This window comes from Plecotus auritus (assembly GCF_963455305.1).
Source record: "Plecotus auritus genome assembly, chromosome: 1".
Classification (NCBI taxonomy): Eukaryota; Metazoa; Chordata; class Mammalia; order Chiroptera; family Vespertilionidae; genus Plecotus; species Plecotus auritus.
Genome location: NC_137770.1, coordinates 43,712,336 through 43,736,714, shown reverse-complemented (window position 1 = coordinate 43,736,714; position 24,379 = coordinate 43,712,336). Strand labels below are relative to the sequence as shown.

Genomic DNA, 24,379 nt, shown 5'->3' with positions numbered 1-24,379 from the left:
GGTTTCGGCTCACTGTTGTTTTTTAAAAAAATATTTTAAATTGAGGTATGATTGACATACAAAAAAAACCCATACATATTCAATGTCTACGTCTTGATGAGTTTGAAGGTAAGTAGACACTTATGAAAATGTCATAAACAATGCCATAAACTTAACCATTGCCTCTAAGTGTTTTCTCTCCCCCCCCCTTTTTTGTAATAAGAACGTCCTATATAATAAAGGGTAATATGCAAATTGACCATCACTCCAACACACAAGATGGCTGCCCCCATGTGGTCAAAGATGGCCACCCCCATGTGGACACAAGATGGCCACCACAAGATGGCCAGCAGGGGAGGGCAGTTGGGGGGGGGGACCAGCCCTGCAGGGGAGGACAGTTGTGGGGGACCAGGCCTGCAGGGGAGGGCAGTTGGGGGAGACCAGGCCTGCAGGGGAACAGTTAGGTGTTGATCAGGCTGGCAGGGGAGTGGTTAGAGGGTGATCAGGCTGGCAGGCAGAAGCATTAGGGGCAATCAGGCAGGCAGGCAGGTGAGCGGTCGGGAGCCAGCAGTCCTGGATTGTGAGAGGGATGTCTGGTGGGATTGGGCCTAAACGGGCAGTTGGACAACCCTCAAGGGGTCCCAGGTTGGAGAGGGTGCAGGGTGGGCTGAGGGACACCCACCCCCCCGCCACCCTGTGCACGAATTTGGTGCACTGGGCTTCTAGTTTAACGTAAGATCTATTCTCTTAACAGGTTTTGAAATATATAGCACAAACTTGTTAACTACACTTAGAATCAATGACTAGGGCTTATGCATCTTATATAACCATGTATCCCTTTGACCAACGACCTGCCCATGTCCCTCCCCTCTGGCCCCTAGTAACAACCACTCTACTCTGCTTCAATCACTGCTCTTCATATACACAAATTAATAGTTTGACAGATATTTGATTTTGGTTAAGAAACTTTTGGCCAAAAGATACTTTTGTGTAACTCTGTGGGAGCTACATCACGGTTTAGAAAAGCAACAGGAATGCCATGTTATTTTTTTCTTTGTTGTGCGTTTGCATAGGTTTAAGAAAAGACACAAGAAAACATTCTAACAGCACAAGAGGGGACATACTTCAAAATGTCTCTTTCCCACCTCTGCTCCTCCATTCTAGAATGTAGAGAGGGTTATAAATAGATATAAGAAAGTTGCTCTTAAAAAGTTACACATATACTGAGCAGATTTTAATTGTTATTTGGCATTCAGGGTCATGAAAAATGATCTGAGTCACTCATTTTTATGGAAGTCATGGAGCTGATCCTTCTTAATCACTTAGAATCCAAGGCCCAAGGGACAGGCCTCAGAGAAGCGCTTCAATCCTGTATTCCTTTCCTAGGCCCGCCTAACAAATGACCACACACAGGGGGGCTTGAAACAGCAACAATATGTTATCTCCAACAATGTGTTCTGGAGGCCAGAAGTCCGACATCAGGGTGCTGACAGGCCGTGCTCCCTCTGCCCGATCCAGGGAGAATCTTTCCTCTTCCCACTCTGGTTGCCTCACTGCTTGGCTGTAACCATATAAATAGAAGTTCTGCTTCTGTCTCCACTTGGTCTTCTTTTTTCTATAAGTCCCTGTGTTTCAAATCTCCCTCTCCACTTATAAGGGCATCAGCCATTGCATCCAGGGCTCATCCTAAATCCAGGACAATCTCATCTCAAGATCCTTAGCTGCTTCTGTAAGGACCTTAATTTTCAAGTAAGGTCACATTCACAGGTACTGGGGATTAGGACTTGGACAGATCATTTTGGGGGACACAATTCAACCAACTGCAAATCCCCACGTGTAGAGAAGCCACAGGTTCCTTCATGGCCTGCCACGTGGCACTCAGGATTCCTACAGACACCCAAGGGGCTGGTGGATGGGTAGCTTGCTCTAGACACCAACCAGGTCTCCATCTGGTAGGCACTGAAGACATGAACCCCTATGCTATCTTCTCTTCCCCCTTCTTCCTCCTCTCTCCCTACAAGAATTTATTGAGTTCTTACTATATGCCTGTCATAATTCTAGGGTACTGGGAATTTAACAGTAAGTAGAATGAAGTTCTACCTTTACCAAGCTAATATTCTAGTGGGAAGACAAATTATCAACAAATAAAACCCAGTATGTCAGATGATAAAGGCAAAAACAAAAAACAAAGCAAATAAAAAAAACCCAAATCAGGAAAGAGATAGAATGATGCTGCTTTCTTTTTTAATAATTTTTAAAAAATGTATTTTTATTGATTTCAGAGAGAAAGGGAGAGGGAGAGAGAGAGATAGAAACATCAATGATGAGAGAGAATCATTGATTAGCTGCCTCCTGCATGATCCTACTGGGGATCAAGCCCACAACCCAGGCATGTGCTCTGACCGGGAATCAAACCATGACCTTCTAGTTCATAGGTCGATGCTCAACCACTGAGCCACGCTGGTCTGGTAAATGGTGCTGTTTTAGACAAGGTCACAAGAAGCACCTGTGTTGAGCAGAGACCTGAATGAGAGGAGCTACCCCGTAGTGATCTGGGGCAGAGGGAACAAGAACAAAAATCTTGTGATTGTTATAAGAAACACTAGAGGCCCAGTGCACAAAATTGGTGCATTGGTAGGGTCCCTAGCGGCTGCCAGCTGGGTAGTCCCTCCCTTCCCCTGGCCGCCTGCCACTGCCGCTGGCTGGGGCCTCCCTCCCTTCTCCTGGCTGGCCCCGCACCCTGGTCGAATTCCCGGACAACTCTCCTGCTTGCCTGCCCTGGAGTGTGGGCTGCCTATGGCAAAGTTGATGGAGTGTTACTTCTGAGGTTCAGTTTTAAAAAGATTACAGCTTCCATTCTGGGTGCTCATTCCCTCTCAGATAACTCTCTCTGCGGGAAGTCAACTGCCAGAAGAGCTGCTCTCTGCTTTACAGAGAGGGCCATGTGGCCAGAAACTGAGGGTGGTGTCTGGCCTGCAGTCAGGGGGGAAATGAGGTCTTTGGTCCAAAAATCCATGAAGACCGGAGGCCTACCAACAGCTTCATGGGAGAGAGGAGGAGGCAGGGGAAGAGAACCCAGCAGAGTGGGCCCTCCCCCAGCCAAGCCTTCAGATGAGGCTACAGCCATAGCAGAAAGCTGCACCACAGCCTCATCAGAGACCTTGACTTAGGACCACCCAGCTAAGCACTCCCAGCTTTCTGACGCTCAAAAACTGTGAGAAATAATAAAATAATGCAGCTTTGTTATTTTAAGCTGTTGAGTGAGTGTTGGGATAATCTGTCATGCAGCAATATATAATGTACTTAGGCCCTAGGCTGCAGCTTGCTTACCAAGTTGGAGGAACAGCAAGGGGCTCAATGAGGCTGGAACAAGATGAGCAGGAGGAGTGCTGGTAAGTGACAAGTTCAAAGAGCAAATGGGGGACCAGCTCACAGAGTCTTGTGAGCAACAAGAAAGACCCTGGGCCCTGGCTGGTGTTCTCAGTGGTTAGAGCGTCAGCCTGCACACTGGAGAGTCTCAGGTTCAATTTCTGGTCAAGGGCATGTACCTTGGTTGCAGGTTCATTCTCCACCCTGAGCCAGTGTATGTACAGGAGGCAACCAATCATGTGTCTCTCTCTCTGCCTCTCCTTCCCTCCCTTCTACTCTCTCTGAAAAGCAATGGAAAAAACATCCTCAGAGGAGGATTAACAAAAACAAACAAACAAAAGAAAGAAAGACCCTGGCCTCTCATCTGAATGAGGGGTGGTTACAGATTGCAGAGAACTGAGTAGAGGGTTGACACGATAAAAGAACAGACTGGATGGGAGAGCACAGGGAGTGTTGAAAGAGGAGAGCAATTGGAAGGCTATTGTCCTAGGTGACTGCTCGGTTCAGCAGTGAGAGCTTGGATTAGACAGTGTTGGTGGTGCTGAGAGGTGACTGGACTCCAGATCGGCCCTGCTGGAGGAAAGAATGACACACTTCTATAAAGACTGGCCTGTATGCGAGAATTAGGATAATTCTATAAGAATTCAGGGGAAAGGATGAAGTCATAAAATTGGTTTCCAAAGCACCCGGCAACTCTCTTCTCTGTCCTTTTGGCTTCTTGTCCTCACACATGAATCTTCACATTGATTTTCCTCCCCCGCTTTTCCCCCCTAAATATGTTTTTATTAATTTGAGAGAGAGAGAGAGAAAGAGAGAGAGAGAGTGCTTAATTGTTTGCCTCTGACAGGGGACTGAACCCACAACCTGGGCATGTGCCCTGACTGGGAATCAAACCAGCAACCTTTTGCTGCACAGGATGACCTTCAACCAACTGGGCCAGGGCATCCTCTCCCCCTTTCCACCTACTAAAATCTCCTGCTAGTGAAGAAACTATGGAACTTTGTTACTAGTAAGGTATAAATAAGTGATGAGATAAAAATCAATAGCATTCCTTTACACTAGCAATATGCAATTAGAAAATATATAATAGAAAAATAAAGATATCTTCTACAGTAGCAACAAAAAACCATTAACAAAGAATGTGTTAGAGCTCTATAAGAAAAAATTTTAAATTATTATAGGACATAAAAGAAGACCTGAATAAATGGAGAGGTTTTCCATGCTCATGAATAGAATGGCTTAATATTACCAAAATGTAGATTCTCTCTAAATTAATCTATTCATTAAATCCAACCTCTATCAAAATAGCATCTTTTTTTTTTTTTAAGAAACATGATTTAGCTATCTCTACTTTGAGAAAGGAGATAAGTCATACTAAGCCATGATCATCCAAACATTATGGTACTCGTTCGAGAACAGACAAAATGGACAATTGGAACAGAATAACAGATGGCTCAGAGACAGAGCCATGTTTAATTGAAACCTGGTCTCACATATAAGTGTGGGAAAGGGTGGACTATTCACTAGATTGGAAAACTGGCTTATTATATTGAGAAAAATAAAACTGAATCCCCACCTACTGTATAAACAAATGTTAGCCCAGCCTGGCTGGTGTGGCTCAGTGGTTGAGCGTAGACCTATGAACCAGGAGGTCACCGGTTTGATTCCTGGTCAGGGCATACTGGATTACGGGCTCATCATTGATGTTTCTATCTCTCTCTCTCCCTCTTCTTTCCTCTCTGAAATCAATAAAAAAATATATTTTTAAAAATGTTGGCTCCAAATGGGTTCAAGGCCTCTTTTCAAAGTCATCATGAAGCTAACAGGAAATACATGGATTGTGTGACCCAGGCTAGGGAAAGACTTCTTGAAGTGTAAAAGCACACCCCGATAGCTAAAACAGGATTTGCTGGACGTTGTTGAGGTTGCACGTTTTGCCGCTGCTCAGCCGTGGGCTGCTGGGCCTCCAGGGTCACCCTTTCAGACAATTTTATTTGGGCCAGTTCAGTAGCTCTTTGGAGTGGTCCACTCTGCCGCTGGGTAAATTCACCCCCAGAGAATCAGGCATCCTTACCAATCCCCTGAGACACGGTGCGTATAGGGTCCTTGGGGACATACCTAATTCCATGGCCAGCCTCTATCTTATCCTTCTCTGGACTCACTTAAATCAATCCATGCTGCCCTGAAGTGAAAAAACTCTTCACTCTTCATCGGGAGAAGAAGAATAATAAGAACCTCTCAAATCTTAGAATCAACACATAAATTTAGCACATAAAACCCTGGTGTAACATTTCTCCCCATCCTCCACCATAGCAATGGGTGTTGAAAATTCAGAGAAGTCTTTACTCCATTCAGGCCCCAGTTATTTATTCAGGGTGCCATTCTGACTTCGGTTTTTATACGCAGGGCACCCTAAGGGCCTTCGGAATTACTCTGAGGTTTGGAAGTGAACATTGGCGTGCTTCATGCCTGCACTTATTCTGAAGTTGCAGGTGCTATGCTGAGACGTTGGGTATGGAGAACCCAACCCCTGCCTCAAGCTCTCCACACCCCAGGGGTGGATGACTGCCACATAAAGAGGTTAATAAGGCCGGTGGCAAGTCTGAGGAGGCGTGCACAGATATGACGTCATGGGGTGCCCCTGCTTCCTTGGGTATGACAATGACTACAGGGCTGAGGTCTCCTGGGCAATGCCGTTGCTCTGTGTTGTAGCTCACCATCCTTTTTGAGAGTTTAAAATCCCGAGTGAGTTAGGAGAGTTCACGAAGGTAAGTAGAACTACTCGTAAGTTGTGAATACCCTCAAAAATAAGTGGTGGTAACCAACCCAATGTGAAAGTTACCAAAAAAGCTAAAACAATAAAAAGACAAGATGTATCTTCGACCAAACTAGGCAACCTCTTTAATTCTGCACTAGTTAGGAAGTTTATGACTGCAATAACAGAAAGTCTGACTCAGAGTGACGTAATAGGGACACGTAGTAACTCATGTAACAGGAACTCCAGGTATGGCAGGGTCAACAACAGCATCAATCACCCGGATGTTTTCTGCCTCTCTTCGCTGTTGTCCATAGGGTTCATCTGAGGGCTGGTTCCCCTTGTGGCTGCCCACAGCAACTCTGGCTACACACTTCTTTTCCACATCCTCTAGGTGAGGGAGCAAACGAAATTCCTGATGGGCCAGCGCAGTTCACATGCCCGCCTCTGAATCAGCAACTGTCCCCAAAGGGGCTGCTACCGTGTGTGGCCCAAACCTCAGTTATTGAACCAAGCACTGGCAAAAGGGGGAGAAGAAATGACTGCAATTGGTTTAGATCAGAGCGCCTTCCCTGAGTGGGAACAGACGGACTGGAGCCATCTTTCCCTGAATCTCCTGGCTGCATGTGGGGGTGTTCGATGCCTGAACAAAGTTTGGGTTCTGTTAAGAAGGAGGGAAAGGAGAATGGATATGGAAGGGGCTACCAAAAGAGACAAGACAAACTCTGATCTACAAACACTAACGCAGAGGGCTGCCAGATGCAGCGAAGATTGACAGGGGCTGGTGAAGACACCAGAGGGCACCTGCAGGGGGTCGCAGATGCCAGGAGAAGGAATTCAACACTCCCTTGTCTGAAATGATGGAGACAGGATGCTTGGAGTTTCCAGGTGGCGCTGAGGAGTGGCAGGGGAGGGGATTAAATAAAGACACACACTCCTGCTATATGTGCAGGAACCAGTCAGTCAGTGAAGTAGGGTAGGAAAAATACCGATGAATTGTGTATAGCCCCACAGTTGTTGATTTGCTGCTGCCTGGGGTGCAAAAAGGGCTGAAACATCACACACACACACACACACACACACACACACACACCCCTTGTGTTACAAGGACAGGGGAGACTTTTTGCCAGCTGAGGACACCACTTTAGTTCCTTCACTCAAACCTCCCACAAATTGCTCTTCCAGGAATGCTCATCTGATGACCTCGTGTCTGTTTCTGCCACTTACTGCCTGTGTGCTGTTGGGAAGTTGTCTAACCTCTCCGTACCTCAGCTCGCTCTTAGGTAAAATAAAGATAATAATAGTACCTACCATCATAGGGCTCTTGTGATATATGTACATTTTTGGCACAAACATTTACATATACTAGATATACCTGAACATGTAAAGAACACTTCTGGTTAAGTACAGACAAAGCAGAAAAAACCATGGTCGTTTTAAACAAACCGAGACCTGTGAAATGCTATGGACAGTGACTCCTTGGTGCCTCCCATGTTGTTCCTTTCGGAATGGGAGTGTGTCTAGCCGCCATCCTGGGCCTGGACCCCACTGGACGTGTTAGGCGCAGAGGCAGGTGACTTGTCGCATTAGTCCCATAGGGCCCCGGTGGGGGCAGGGGGTGGAGGGGAACTGTGCTCCAGTTGTTGGACTTCGTGAGCTCCCTGAGGAGCCTTAGCCACACTTGGGTGTGCTTCAGACGACGAGATTCTGGACTCCCAATGGGATGAGACTGTTGGAGAATGTGAGAGGAGGCAGGAGCGTGTTGCCTGCGGGAGGGACTTGGGTCACCGAGGGCCAGGGGGTGGACAGACTCAAGGATGACTCCAGTGAGCCCCCACTTCCTGGTATTCACTCCCCATGTCACCCCCTCCTCTTGAGCGTGGGTGGGACCTGTGAGTTGCTTCTGACCAGCAGACTGTGGCACAGGTGACGGAATGTTTCTTCCGTATGTTGCGTAAGATGGATAAGATGGTCACTTCCATCTTGCTAGTGGACTCTACGGGCTCCCTCCCTTGCTGGCTTTGATGAAGCAAGCTGCATTTGGAGGGGCCCAGGGGGCAAGGAACTTCCAGTGACCCCAGCAGCCAGCCAGCAAGGAGCTGAGCCCTCAGTCGGACAACCTACAAGAGACTGAATCCTGCCACAGGGCAGGAGCGAACAGTGCAGTGGAGAATGGGCAGAGGAGGCAGTTCCCAGAACAACATGCCAGGGCTCGCAAACACAGATAAAGACACCCAGTGTCACTTGCAATAAGGAGAAACCAAAGTAAAATGACACTAAGATACCATTTTTAACCTATCAGTCGACAGAGGTTGGATAACCCTGTGCTGAGGAACAGGGGAAAAGGGCCCTCGCATGTATGTGAATATAAATTGGTGTAGTCTCCAAGGAGGGCAATTTCATAAAATATCTACCAAAACATGACATAGCAATCCCATTTCTGGAAATTTTACCTACATATATACCTGCCCACGATATATGTTCAAAGATAGTCACTGAAGCACAGTTTGTAATAGGAAAGACCGAAAATAACCAACATGTGTATTAACAGGTACTGTTGAAATATCTAGTTAAAATAAACAAATAAATATCTAGTTAAGACAAACAAATGAGGGAGTCCTATTTGTACAGATATGAAACGGTTCCCAGGTTGTTAAAAACAAAGAATGGAACATTGTGTAACATCTGTTATTGGTACAAAAATTTACATATGTCAGACATGCTTGAACATGCAAAGAACACTTCTGGAAAAATACACAAGAAGTAGGTGGTGGCCAGGTAGGCAGAAGTGAGAGAGAAACTTCTTATTCTCTAGAGTCTTTAATGTTTTAGATGAAAATTATAAATGTGTCCTCTAGTCGTAGTTATTAACAAGTTAAAGAGAGGTTTTTGACATCAAATGCCCTCTCCAGGGCTTAAAGGGAGGAGTACCTCAGGCAGCAAGAAAGAGCCAGTGAATGCCCCCTCTGTTGGCCTAGAAGGAGAGAACGCCCACTCCATTTTTAAAGGGCATCTTAAAATAGTGTGTTGCAAAGCTCAGTGGGCTGAGCCCTTTATGATTGTTGGTTAGAGGACAGCCAGGGATCATTTTCCAAGCGCCAACTTGCAATTCTCTATATTCCAGAAGGTGGTTTTTGCTGTGAAATTTTTAGGATTTGGAGAATGAGGCTAGAAGAGCTGACAGCACCACGCGGAGCAGGTGGGGATGGATGCCCCAGAGGAGTGGTCCCCCTACAGCTCTTTTGTTATATCTATTTTCTGTCCTCATTCCGGCCAATGCCACTGCTCCTCTTCCCTGGGTCCAGCCTGCAACAAGGCTCTGCAGCTGCTGCCACGGCCCCTCCTTCCTCTTCCCTCGCTACGTCTGGAACAGTCCTTGCTGGCACCTCTGCAGCTGTGACTCACTGCAGATGCTTTGCATTCCTGGATGTTCTGCAGGGTTTTGGGTCTCCCCTGTGGCTTGAAGCATTAGGCAAGTTGAAAGCAAATTGAAAAAGAGGCTCCACAGCTGCCAAAACATTGCAAGGACGAGGAGGAAAATTGTTAGGGAAACTGAAAAGGTTTTGTGCTGTCAGGACCCCAGCCAGCCGCTCCCTGGCATGGGCCTGCTGGTAACTTGATCAGAGCTGGGGACGGTGGAGGCTGAGTCAGGGGGTTGTGCAGCCCGCGAGGCCCACTCACACATCTAGAAGCACCGCGCGCCATCTGGAGACCATCTCCATTTGTCTGGGAAGGACGGTGCAGAAGCTGCGGAAAAGCAGAAATGTGCGTCTCATTCAGAAATGTTTTCAATATTAGTTTACCTTTAATTCCTTGGGATTATTTTGTTAGCTTGTTCCTCCTCCCTGCCACCTACGGCCATACACAATTTATGTTTATATTCAGATCAATTGACATCAACTTTTAAAACAGTAATGGGTGTTTTTTTTCTCCCTTAAAGCTGTGGAACCCAATTGGTTGATTCTTATATGTGCCTTGACTGGAGCCTGAACCCACAACCTTGGCATATCAGGGATGACACTAACCACTGAGCGACCCGGCCAGAGCTAGCTAGTGGTGTCAAATTATGCCTTACATGAGTATGCCCAAACTCATCAAACTGTATTTTACTATCTGTAAATTTATCTTGATACAACCTATTTAAAAGACTTTTTAAATTATGCCCCATTGGAGTCTGCGTAGAGGAACAGGGAGAAGAAAAGAAGGTGAAGGTGAGGGGGAAGGACTTTTCCCTCTCCCATCTCCTACCCATCTCTGTGTCATTAACCCGGGCCGTTTGGCATTTATGTCTTTTACATAAAGTCTTCAACATTGGGCATAAATAAGTGGAATGACAAATCGATGTGTTTTTTTTTTCTTTCTTTCTAAAAAAAATCAATCAATAATGATAATAAAAGAGAAACCACTGGCTTAGTAGATATAAACACAATGGAACAATCGTACATTTTTAAAAGGGGATCAACAATATTTGCCAATGCTGTCCTAACCCCAGTGGTGTGACATCATCACACTAGGCCCCTTCACTATCAAACAAATAACACTATTCAATTTAGTTTCACTTGGATTTCATAAAAGAACACACTTGGATTTTATAGAAAACAAAACTGAAGTGAAATGGAAAGAAATGCTCAATTTCCAATAATTTTTTTTCTTCTTTATGAGAAATATTAACTCCTAAAAGATCTTTTCCTTCCCCCCACCCACTTCTTATCTTTTCTTTTTTTGTGAGAGAGAGAGAGAGAGAGAGAGAGAGAGAGAGAGAGAGAGAGAGGAAAGAAGAGGGAGAAAGAAACATTGATCAGCTGCCTCCTGCACGCCCCCTAGTGGGGATCAAGCCAGCAACCCAGGCATGTGCCCTGATCTGGAATGGAACCAACAACCTTTTGGTGCATGGGATGACACCCAACCAACTGGCCACACCGGCCAGAGGCTAAAAGCTCTTTCAGAGAGATTTTGAAAGTCATTGTTCTTTGTTTGAACCAGATGTTTTAATTTCATACACACTGATTGACCCCTTCTATAAATGCTGGAGATAATACATTCTCCCATCTTCATTTCTTCTCTCCCCAACTTTTTTTTTTTTTTACTTGTGGACATTTTAATGAACTTCCCTTCACGTAGCTTCAAGCTACCAGGACACAGGCCCCACCAACACCCTTCATCTTCTCCTCAGCTCTTCTGCTGGAGAACTTGGCCTTCAGGATGACAGGCTGCTTTGGGAACTTTCCCTCCCCAGAACTTGTAGTAGTCTGATCTCACCACATCGATGATAGGAGCAGCTACAGTCTTGTTTTGCCAACATTTACCTGCGTCTGCTCACTGACCAGTATCACGGTTGACAGTTGGGTAGAAGCCCTGGTTCCTCTTTAAGTGGTAATGCCGCACACCAACTTTCCCAAAGTAACCTGGGTGATATTTGTCAAAGTTTATCCTATGATGATGCAAGCCACCAGCATTACTGCGTGCCCTCCCCCCCCACCCCCCGCCGTCCTGTGCTTGCCAGATGCGGCCGTGGCCGTGGCTCACGTGGCCCCAAAGTTTTCGTGTCTTCCCCAGTCTGGATGGCTTGTCTGTGGCTGAGCTGCAAGAGCTCTCCCCAACTTTTATATTATTATTTTTATATCAGTGAGTTTGTAACATTAACATTCTCTTCAGTGACAGTCCACCAGTTGGTACTGGTCTACATTTAAATGGATTTGGTATTCTCCAAAGCCCTGTACATGGCTTTCGTGTGCCTTTTTCCCCTCATTTTGATTCTCTTGAATGCCAGGATATCAGCAAGTAGTTTTTCTGAGAGAGGTTCATGGGTACTGTGGTTCCTGATTTCTATGTGTTTAGGAAAATCTGTTTTGCATGCATACCAGAATGACCACTTATTTGGAGATAAGATATCCTTGGGTTTACACTCCTTTAGTCATTGCTTTTGTTTTCTGACATTAAATTCTGAGGTCAAGCCATCCCCAGTAGATAATTCGATACTGCTTGTCTCAATGCCTGAAGGAATCCTTTACTTTTGAATTTCAATAGGTAGGCCAACATGTATCTCAATATTGGGTATTCTTCCAGGTTGAACTTTTCTGACACACAATATGTTTTTTAACTCTGCAAACTCAGTTTTCTTTGTCTCAGGGATATTCTCTTGAATATTTTTGTTTAATTTGATTGGTTTAATATTTCAGGGACACCATTTGTGATTATATTATATAATCTTTAGTCTCCATTGCCTACCTCCTTCTTTCTACTTACTCTAATCTCTTCGTGTTTTTTTAAAACCAACATTTATTGTGATAACTCAAACCTTTGCTCTATGTTAGTAACTCACAATAGCTCTTCTTTCTTTTTCTTTTTTAAAATATATTTTTATTGATTTCAGAGAGGAAGGGAGAGGGAGAGAGAGAAACATCAATGATGAGAGAGAATCATTGATTGGCTGCCCCTACTGGGGATCGAGCCCACAACCCGAGCATGTGCCCTTGACTGGAATTGAACCCCGAGACCCTTCAGTCCGCAGGCCAATGCTCTATCCACTGAGCCAAACCAGCTAGGGATAAAATCTTTCTTAATATTTGTTATTTAAGTGGCAGGATGGAGGTGTGTATATAGGGTGAGTAGGCAACCAGGAGAACCATAGCTGTTTGGACAACCATTTCTTGAAGATTAATGTGTGGTTCTTAAACCAGAGGGAAGCCTGGTCACAATGCTTACTTCTGACCCTATGCTGTGCAATCCTTTGGTTGAGTCTAGAGAAACTCAAAAGACTAGGTTAGACTAGTGTATAACAACAGAAACTTGGGAATGAAAACGATCTAACTGAATGATAGAATGAATCATTACTTGAAATATATTATTCTCAAGTGATGAATCCAAATTAACCAAATGAAAATGTACATATAGTAGATATTTATAATGTGGGTTGCCCAGTGTCTGGCGTGTTTGTATTCGGGAAGAACCCTAAGAGAATATTAGGAAGGCGGGCTTCATCTTGGAGGAAAAATGGGCAGTTATCTCCTTGGGAGTGTGAACCAGGATAAGACCTAAGCACAGCCAATCAAATGCTGCCACCTGGGACTTTATATTCTGAGAGGGTGACACAAGGCTCAGGTCATTTAGGGACTCTTCAGGCTAGGACCACAGGGAGTAGAGTCTGGAAGGGCAAGATGCAAAACTAAAGCACTGGGGGTAGGTATCTAGGGGTGCCGATACCAGTCGAGGGGTGGTGAGTGCCTTGCTGGCCAGTGGCATGTCCTGAGCAGCCTGTTCCCATGGTGACAACTTGTCTGAGCTTTGCCTCCTTTGACCTATCTGATCCACTTCCACCTTTCTTTGATTCTAGAAGCTACCACATACGCATCTAGTACATTCCATTTTTGCCTGAGGAATCGTAATTGGTGTCTGTTATTTACAATCACAGACCTTGACAAGCACAATATATTTGAGTTCAGGATCCAAAACTCAGCTGAGAACTGATATTGGCCATTAATGTGAAAAAGACCTAGAAATTTTAGTGCACTGTGATGTAATGGGTGTCAATAAAGTGGCTATGGTGGGCAGGGCAAGGACAGTCAGAGCCTACTTCTTCATTCTCTTGCTCTTATTAGCTACAACTAGAATATATTTAATTGGTCAAGGGTTTTATTTTAATGCAGAAAGAGACAAATTAAAATGTGTACAGTTGGAGTTATGTTACCACTGTAACAATTTCATGAAAATGTAATGTTACCAAAGCAGATGCAAAATGGCCTTAAAGACACAACAATGTCCCACACACGTTCTTGACTCTGTGTGTGTATTCCAAAAAGTGAGGGAAAGTGAGAGCTGAGACTTTCCAGATGGGACAAGGATGAGAAATGAGTGTTGTGTGGACACTAACTTTCAACCAGACTAGAAAACACTTTCCTCTCAGGGGCACTTATTCATGGGGTGCAAATATCTTCTTCCCCCAAAGTGTTCGTAAACTAACTACTTGTACCAGAGACTCCAGATGACTCACTGTTTCTCATCCTCAGAGAAAAAAATACAATATCTAAATTTACTGAAATGTTCCAAAGGTATACTATTGTATTCTTGCTTTGCCTTCTGGTTTCCAATGTGTTCAAAGGAGTAATAAGCCCCAAATCCTGTTCTTTCCTTGCAACATCATAATACATCGAAGGCCACTTCTATCATCAGAGTGTCTCTGAAGAGAATGTTGATTATTTTGAATTCGCTATTTCAAGTAAGAAATAATAAATGTATCTCATTTGTGCATATATTACTTGCACGTTTCTTCCAACTTCTATGTGGAATGTAAGAATTAAAATAACTGAGGATATTTTGCATTTGCTAGAAATCAAAATCTCTGAAGGTAATTAAGCTATTTTGCTAGCTTCTATGTAAACTGGTTCTCCTACTCCCAGAGCCCACTGGTATCAAGAATCGAGAGAAGTGGAGAAATGGAGGCCTCTCCACCCTCAACTCTCCTTGGCAGAACAGGCAGGACCAACGCTTCCCTTTGAGAAATACAATCCGGGATTCAATGCTGGCAGAATTTAGGGAGCCAAACAAGAGCTTCATTCAGGCTCATGAGGGTTTCTACAAATAATACTGCTATGAGAATCTTTCTGACTACTGAGCATGCATATTAACCGGTTTTACTTTTGTTTCTTGTTTTTAGTTATGGCAAATAATCTGGGTCAAAGCCCTTCCCCCTCCTCGCTGTCCTGTCTTGTGACACATATTTCTACAAAGTCTGATTGAGGCTAGTAGAGCAATCTATACCAATAGGACAGGCTTTGAGCTCCTTCAGGTAGGGAGCAGTGGAGAGAGGGAATTTTGGCTTATTGAGTTTTCTTTCTCCAGCACTTTGGACAGTCACAAGTAAAAAGTAAAAGGCTGTTAGATTGACTTGAATTAAAAGGAACCGAACTAACTGGTTCATCATAATAACAAAGCCGCACACACAAACAAGGAATACTGGCTAGGTTGCTAAAGAATTAAATTAATAGATAAAGCAACTTCTTGGCAGGGAGAGAAGCTAGAGATGTACTTTTTCTTGATCTTCAGATTATAGCTTGACCCATTGTATAATAATTTATTAAGATATTAGGGAACAGGAAAAGGCCATTTTAAAGAAAGTCAATAATAAGTGTATTTTTTTTTAATTTCGATTGTCATTAGGTGTGTTGTTTAGGAAAAGTTAATTGCCAACAATTCCAAAATAAAAAAACATACAAGACAGTTAAATTTATAATTATATTTACCTAATAGAAAAAAAATTAAGAGCTTCATTCTCTTCACTAAAATTTAATTCTTCCCCTTTAAAAAAATAAACAACAAAATTAATAAGTAAGCCATGTTTTAATAGAGAAAGCACACATATTAAAAATAGGAAATGGATTAATAATCACAAAGGAGAAATTAAAAGACTTCTATTTGCTCAGCTCTATGAAAATACAAAATTTTAAAACACACAAAATGGATATCTTTCTAGTACAATATTAATTACCAATGTCATTCCTAGGAGAGAGATAATCAAAACACAGCAATTACTATGAAATTTGTCAACCTCCCTACAAAAATAAACAAATAATTAATGTCACATGATTTTACTAGTAAATTTACCAACTTTTAAGGAATAGGTGACATCAAATGTTCTAAAAGCATGTGAAAAAAAAGGAAAACCTGCAGGGCCTCATGATGAAGCCAGCCTATAATTGATACCAAAACTCAACAAAGGTAACACAAAACGTAAACCACAGACCAAAAGCACCTATGAATATGAATGCATAGGCGCCAAAGAGTATATCAGCAAACAGATTCAATATCACATAAAAAGAATAGCACACCTTGATAAAGATTCATATAAGAAATTAAAAATGATTCTGCCTTAGGAGATATATCTATATACTTCACCATATTAGTATTTAAAAAGAGAAAAAAATCGTATTATCATTTCCATAAATGCTGAAAAATAATTTGAAAATTTCAATCATTCTTGCACAAATTGAAATGCTTAATAAAATAGGTATAAATATATTATATCATATTATATGCATATGATATAACCAGAAAGTCGATGCTGTATAGGGAAATACCATTACCATTATAACCAACCATCATCATCTAGACAACAGCCTACACAATTAGACAACAGAAATAAATAAGAGGTATGAATATTGGATTTTAAAGATAAAGTTAAGATTAATCATTATTTATAAATAATATAATGACACACCTGAAAAACTCAAGAAAATCACCTAAAAAAGTATGACAAACAACACTGAGGTAATTATGAACAAAGTAAATATTTTAAAATCATTAATATTCCTATTAGGAAAGCTATATGATTGCTAATACTTAACTAACCTTTGTTTGACTTACAGAAAGGATAATTTCACATGGGTCAGCCTAACATACATAAATAACAACCACCAAGAAAACGCCATGGGTCAAAGGGGCCATATATAACGGCCACAAAAAAGACAAACTACTTTAGGATAAAATGAAATAATGATCACAATCAATACAAATAAAACTTTTAAAACCTCTAAGGGACACAAAATACTTGAATGGAAAAGCACATTTGTTTCTTAGATAGATTTTTTTTTCTTTTTAATATATTTTTATTGATTTTTGGTTTATTGGTTTCGGCAATAGATGAGTTTTAAATATAATAGATGTTCATCTCTTCCCAATTAATCTAGAAACTTAACGATGTCAAGGAAAGCACTAAGAGAAATTTTTTAGAAGTAGAAAAACTAGAGGGAGGACAAAATGATGGCGGAATAGATGGACGTGTCCCGAGCCTTGTCCTGGAGCAGATAGAATGAGCAGCTGAAACGAATAACATCCACCTCGAATTGGCGAAGGAGACTCAGCTGGTGAGACAATTTGCAGCCGGGAAGGGCAGAGGACCCCTGGAGAAAGCCCAGGGCACTGCAACCACGTGAGCAGCAGACACGTGAGCAGCCCGCTCCTGTCCAAGGAGCAGCAGCCCCACAAGCAGCCTGACCCAGGCCGAAGAGCAGCAGCCTCACATGGCTGCCCCGTCCAAGGAGCAGCAGCTGTGTGAGCAGCCCGCTCCCCCATCTGAGGAAGAGCAAACACACGAGCAGCCCACCCCCGTCCAAGGAGCAGCAGCCGCACAAGCAGCCTGCCCACGACTGAGGAGCGGCAGCCCTGCGCAGCCCGCCCCCATCTGAGGAGCAGCAGCTGTGCGCAGCCCACACCCTGCACCTGTCTGGGGAGCAGCAGCCTCGTGATCAGCCTACCCCCATCCGAGGAGCAGCAGCTGTGCGAGCAGTCTCCCCCCACCAGCCAGAGGAGCCACCACTGCTGCGAACAGCACCCACCAGAGGAGCCGCTGCCAACTGAGGAGCAGCCGCAGCTTGAGGAGCCACTGCCACAACTCGACATCTAGATCCGTTGGTGAGCCGAAACCAGTTTGGCTCAGTGGATAGAGCGTCGGCCTGCGGACTGAAGGGTCCCAGGTTTGATTCCGGTCAAGGGCACGTACCTTGGTTGCGGGCACATCCCCAGTTAGGGGGTGTGCAGGAGGCAGCTGATCGATGTTTCTCTCTCATCGATGTTTCTAGCTCTCTATCCCTCTCCCTTCCTCTCTGTAAAATATCAATAAAATATATTAAAAAAAAATAGATCCGTTGGTGAGATAAAAAATAGGTAGACAAAGAAACCCCCAAAGGAAAGAAAAGGAGGAATAGCCAGAAAAGCAGCTAAGTGAAACAGAGGCATGCAATATGCCAGAAAAATAATTCAGAATAAGGGTCATACAGTTCATAAACTGAATGGATGAAAAAAAAATCAACAACTTATATAAGAATCAAGAAGAAATGAAGAGTGATGTAGCTGCAATAAAAAACACCATGGAAAGTTTCAACAGTAGATTAGAAGCGGAGGACTGAATTAGCGAATTAGAAGACAGGGAAGTAAAACACACCCAAACTGAACTGCAATTGGAGAAAAAAATTAAAAGATAGGAGGAGAGCCTAACGGAGCTATGGGATAACATGAAATGAAGCAACATACGAATAATAGGGGTGCCAGAACAACAGGAAGAAGAACAAGGGTTAGAAAACTTAGGCCCACTCCCTGCACCAGATTATTATGATCTCTGAATGCATAAATGTCAGAAAACTTCTCTGATGTGGGGATGAAAAAAGTCACACAAGCACAGAGAGTCCCAAAAAAGATGAACCTGAAAATACCCACACCAAGACATCATAAATATGATGGCAAACGTTCAGGACAAAGAGAGAATCTTAAAGGGCTGCAAGAAGGAGACAGAAAGTTACGTACAAGGAATCTCCTATTAGATTATCAAATGGTTTATCAACAGAAACACATCAGGCCAGAAAAGAATGGAAGGAAATTTACAAAGTGATGCAAAGCAAGGGACTGAATCCAAGAATACTCTATCCAGCAAGGCTATCATTCAAAATTGAAGGGGAAATAAGGAGCTTCACTGACAACAACAATAAAAAAAAGGCTAAGGGAGTTTATCACTACCAAGCCAGCAATACAAGAAATGCTAAAGAAACTGGTGTAAAAAGAGGAAATAAAAAGGTAAGAAGAAACACAGGCACAAAAAATAAAAATGGCTACAAACAAGTACCTATCAATAATAACTTTAAATGTAAACAGACTAAATGCTCCAATCAAAAGACATCGAGTGGCTGAATGGATAAAAAAAATATTACCCATAAATATGTTGTCTATAAGAGACCCACCTCAGAACAAGGGACTCACACATACTGAAAGTGAAGGGATGGAAAAATATCTTTCAGGCAAATGGAAATGAAAAAAAAAAAGCTGGGGTAGCAATACTTATATCTGACAAAATAGACCTCAAAGTGAAGGCCATAACAAGAGATAAGGAAAGCCACTTCATAATGCTAAAGGGATTGATACAACAAGAGGATATAACCCTGATAAACATATATGCACCCAATGCAGAAGCACCCAAATACATAAAAATCTGGAAGATATGAAGAGAGAGACCAACAACAATACAATCATAGTAGAGGACTTTAATACACCACTGAAATTACTGGATAAATCCTCTAGACAAAAAAAATCAGCAAAGAAACAGCAATTCTAAATGACTCACTAGATCAGATGGACTTAATTGACATCTTCAGAACATTTCACCCCAAAGCCACGGAATATATGTTCTTCTCAAGTGCACATGGGACATTTTCAAAAATAGACCACAGGCAAAGTCTCCCCAAATTCAAGAAGATTGAAATCATATCAAGTATCTTCTCAGATCACAATGGCATAATATTAGAAATAAACTACAATGAAAACAATCCAAAAAATTCAAACACTTGGAAGCTGAATAGCATGCTATGAAACAATGATTGGGTTACCAAAGAGATCAAAGAAGAAATTAAAAACATCCTGGAAACTAAAGACTATGAAAACACAACAATCCAAAATCTATTGGACACAATGAAAGCAGTACTGAGAAGGAAGTTTATAGCTCTACAGGCCTACCTCAAAAAACAAGAAAAAATGGTAGTAAATCATCTCACTCTACAACTTAAAGAATTAGAAAGAGAGCAACAAGAAAAGCCCAGAGTGAGCAGAAAGAAGGAGTTAATAAAGATCAGAGCAGAAATAAATGACATAGAGACCAAAAAAACAATACTAAATATCGATGAAACCAAGAGCTGGTTCTTTGAAAGGATAAACAAGATTGATAAACCTCTAGCCAGGCTCACCAAGAAGCAAAGAGGGAGGACTCAAATAAACAAAATCAGAAATGAAAGAGGCGAAATAACAACAGACCCCACAGAAATACAAAGGATTGTTAAAAAATACTATGAACAACTCTATTCTAACAAACTAGACAACATGGAGGAAATGGACATATTCCTAGAAAAATATAAGCTCCCAAAACTCAATCAGGAAGAATCTAAAAATCTCAATAGGCTGATAACTATGGAAGAAATTGAAGCAGTCATCAAAAAGCTTCTAGCAAACAAGAGCCCAGGGCCAGACAGCGTCACAGGGGAGTTTTACCAAACATTCAAGGAAGAACTAAAACCTAATCTCCTCAGACTATTCCAAAAAATTCAAGAGGAAGGAACACTTCCAAGCTCCTTCTATGAAGCCAGCATCATCCTAATACCAAAACCAGATAAAGATAACACAATGAAAGAGAATTACAGGCCAATATCCCTCATGAACATAGATGCCAAAATCTTCAACAAAATTCTAGCAAATTGGATGCAGCAGTACATCAGAAAGATCATACACCAGAAAAAGTAGGATTTATCCCAGGGATGCAAGGATGGTACAATATCTGCAAATCAATAAACGTGATACATCACATAAACAAACCCTGTATAATAAAAGGTTAATATGCAAATCGACCAAAGGCTGAACGATCAGTTGCTATGATGTGCACTGACCACCAGGGAGCAGATGCTCAATGCAGGAGCTGCCTCCTGGTGGCCAGTGCGCTCCCACAGGGGGAGTGCTGCTCAGCCAGAAGCTGGGCTTATGGCTGGTGAGTGCATTGGTGGTGGCAGGAGCCTCTCCCACCTCTGCAGCAGTGCTAAGGATGTCCAACTGACGGTTTAGGCCCACTCCCTGCACCATCAGTCAGACATCCTCCGAGGGCTCCCAGGCTGCAAGAGGGCACAGGCCGGGCTGAGGGACCAACCCCCCAAGTGCACGAATTTTGTGCACCAGGCCTCTAGTTGAGAGATAAAAATCCCATAATGATATCAAATGATGCAGAAAAAGCATTTGACAAAATCCAACACCCTTTCTTTTTTTTTTTAAATATATTTTATTGATTTTTTACAGAGAGGAAGGGAGAGAGATAGAGAGTTAGAAACATCGATGAGAGAGAAACTTCGATCAGCTGCCTTCTGCACACCCCCTACTGGGGATGTGCCCGCAACCAAGGTACATGCCCTTGACCGGAATCAAACCTGGGACCTTTCAGTCCGCAGGCCGACACTCTATCCACTGAGCCAAACCGGTTAGGGCCCAACACCCTTTCTTGATAAAAACTCTCAGTAAGGTAGGAATAGAAGGATCAGACCTCAACATAATAAAAACCATGTATGACAAACCCACAGCCAAGATCATACTCAATGGGCAAAAACTAAAACCATTTCGTCTAAGAACAGAAACAAGACAGGGATGCCCACTCTCACCACTCCTGTTCGACATAGTACTGGAAGTACTAGCCATTGTGATTATACAAGAAGAATTAAAAGGCATCCAAATTGGAAAAGAAGAAGTAAAACTGTCCTTATTCGCAGATGACATGATATTGTACATAGAAAACCCTAAAGATTCCATCAAAAAATAACTAGACTTAACAAATGAATTTGGCAATGTAGCAGGATACAAAATTAATGCCTAGAAATCTATGGCATTTCTATACACCAAAAGTGAAATTACAGAAGGAGAGACTAAAAAAGCAATCCCATTTACCATTGCACCAAAAAAAGTAAGATACCTAGGAATAAACTTAACTAAGGAGGTAAAAGACCTGTACATGGAAAACTACAGGACATTGAAAAAAGGGATAAAGGAAGACATAACCAGATGGAAGAACATACCATGTTCATTGATTGGTAGAATCAACATCATTAAAATGTCCATACTACCCAAAGCAATCTATAGATTCAATGCACTTCCCATTAAAATACCAATGGCATATTTCACAGACCTAGAATGAACTTTCCAAAAATTTATCTAGAATAAAAAAAGACCCTGAATAGCTGCAGCAATCCTGAGGAAGAAGAACAAAGTAGGTGGGATCTCAATAAAAGATTTCAAGCTTTATTACAAAGCCACTGTTCTCAAAACAGCCTGGTACTGGCACAAGAACAGACATATAGATCAATGGAATAGAATAGCGAACCCAGAAATCGACCCAAACCACTATGCTCAATTAATATTTGACAAAGGAGGCATGAACATACAATGGAGTCAAGGTAGTTTCGTCAATAAATGGTGTTGGGAAAATTGGTCAGGTACATGCAAAAAAAATGAAACTAGACCACCAAGTTACACCATACACAAAAATAAACTCAAAATAAATAAAGGACTTAAACGTAAGTTGGGAAACCATAAAAATACTAGAGGAATCCACAGGCAGCAAAATCTCAGACATGCTAAAGCCATTTCTTCACTGATACCACTCCTAGGGCAATGGAAACTAAAGAGAAAATAAACAAATGGGACTACATCAAAATAAAAAGCTTTTGCACAGCAAAAGAAACCATCAACAAAACAATAAGAAAGCCCACTGCATGGGAGAACATATTTGCCAATGTTATCACTGATAAAGGTTTAATCTCCAACATTTACAGGGAACTCATACAACGTAACAAAAGGAAGATAAACAACCCAATCAAAAAATGGGCAATGGTCCTAAATAGATACTTTTTGAAAGAAGACAGAAGGAAGGCCAAGAGACATATGAAAACATGCCCAAAGTCACTAATTATCTGAGAGATGCAAATCAAAATGACAGTGAGGTACCACCTCACACCTGTCAGAATGGCTATCATCAACAAATCAAGAAACGACAAGTGCTGGAAAGGATGCGGAGAAAAAGGAACCCTCGTGCACTGCTGGTGGGAATGCAGACTGGTGCAGCCACTGTGGAGAACAGTATGGAGTTTCCTCAAAAAACTAAAAATGGAACTCCCATTTGACCCAGTGATCTCACTTCTAGGAATATATCCTAAGAAACTAAAACACCAATCAGAAAGGATATATGCACCCCTATGTTCATAGTGGCACAATTCACCATAGCTAAGATTTGGAAACAGCCTAAGTGCCCATCAGCAGATGAGTGGATTAAAAAACTGTGGTACATCTACACAATGGAATACTGTGCTGCAGGAAAAAAGAAGGAATTCTTACCGTTTGCAACAGCATGGATGGAACTGGAGAGCATTATGCTAAGTGAAATAAGCCAGGCAGAGAAAGATAAATATCACATGATCTCACTCATTTATGGATTATAATGAACAACATAAACTGATGAATAAAAACAGATCCAGAGACAGAGAAACATCGATCAGAATGTAAAACCTCAGGGAAGGTAGGGGAGGGTGAGGGTAAGGGGGAGAGATCAACCAAAGGACTTATATGCATGTATATAAGCCTAACCAATGGACAAAGACAACAGGGGGGTGAGGGCATTAGTGGGGGAGTGGGGGGCAATGAGGGGATACAGACACATATGTAATACCTTAATCAATAAAGAAAATTTAAAAAAATCATAAATTTCAAATATTTAAAAAAAAAGGAAGTCATAAGTATGATATAGTCCCATTCATTTATTTTTGCTTTTATTTCCCTTGCCTTTGAGGTCAAATTAATAAAATAGTACCTATGTTTTCTTCTAAAAAAATAAGAAGTAGAAAACTGATTTTAAAGTTATTAGAAAACAAAACAAAACCCCTCAAAGTTATGAGAACCTTACTTTAAAAATAAAAGGAGAACAGGTCCGTGTAACCTGCTCTGCACTGCGAAGGCCAAGAAGTAGCCGTGGGGTCAGAAGCCACCAGGCTGAGGGCTGCGAGAAAGGTGCAGACTTCCATTGGGCCCCAGGCCCCAGCCCTTAGGTAGAGGGTGCGCCCAGCTTCCATTTGACCCTCCAGGTCCTCCCCTCACCTCCCTGTTGTCTCTTCCTCTTACTTGTCCAGAAACCAGTCTGGCCCAGCCAAGAAGATGACCCGCCCCCTTCCACATTCCTCAAAGATTACCAGAAGGTCCTTGGAACTGAGAAGGTTGATGATGTGGTGAAAAGACTCTTGTCTTTGGGAATGGGGAACCAGAAAAAGAAACTAAAATCAAGAAAGAACAATTGTTGAACAAGGTTGTGGCAAACCCTGAGGATACCAGCTCCCTAGAGGCTCGAATCATTGCCTTGACTGTCAAAATCCACAATTACGAACAACACAGGCAGAAATATGGAAAGGACAAAGCTCTCAAGTGCCATTTGCTGATGAGCATTGACCAAAGGAAAAAGATGCTCAAACACCTTGTAAGACCAACTACAATGTCTTTGAGACGATATGCATGGGGACTGAGTACACCTTTGCCCCACTGTACTACCGAAAAGCCCACCACCGCTGGGTGACCAAGAAGGCTCTGTGCATTCGGGTTTACCAGGAGGTTCAAAAGCTGAAGAAGCAAAAAAGGGCTTTGGAAGCAGCAGCAGCGTGGAAATAAGGCTAGATGAACCCAATAAGCTCTTCCAAAGCCGGACCAGAGGCAATCAGGAAAAGCAATAAA

At 42.5% G+C, this 24,379-nt stretch overlaps 1 pseudogene across 1 annotated transcript; it reads left to right on the top strand.

Annotated features, from left to right (window-relative positions):
• Positions 1-96: 96 nt before the first annotated feature.
• On the top strand, positions 97-24,316 carry LOC308233285 (small ribosomal subunit protein uS15m-like; annotated as a pseudogene). The gene is made up of 2 exons: positions 97-108; positions 23,788-24,316. The product of its transcript is annotated as a small ribosomal subunit protein uS15m-like (transcript).
• Positions 24,317-24,379: the final 63 nt, after the last annotated feature.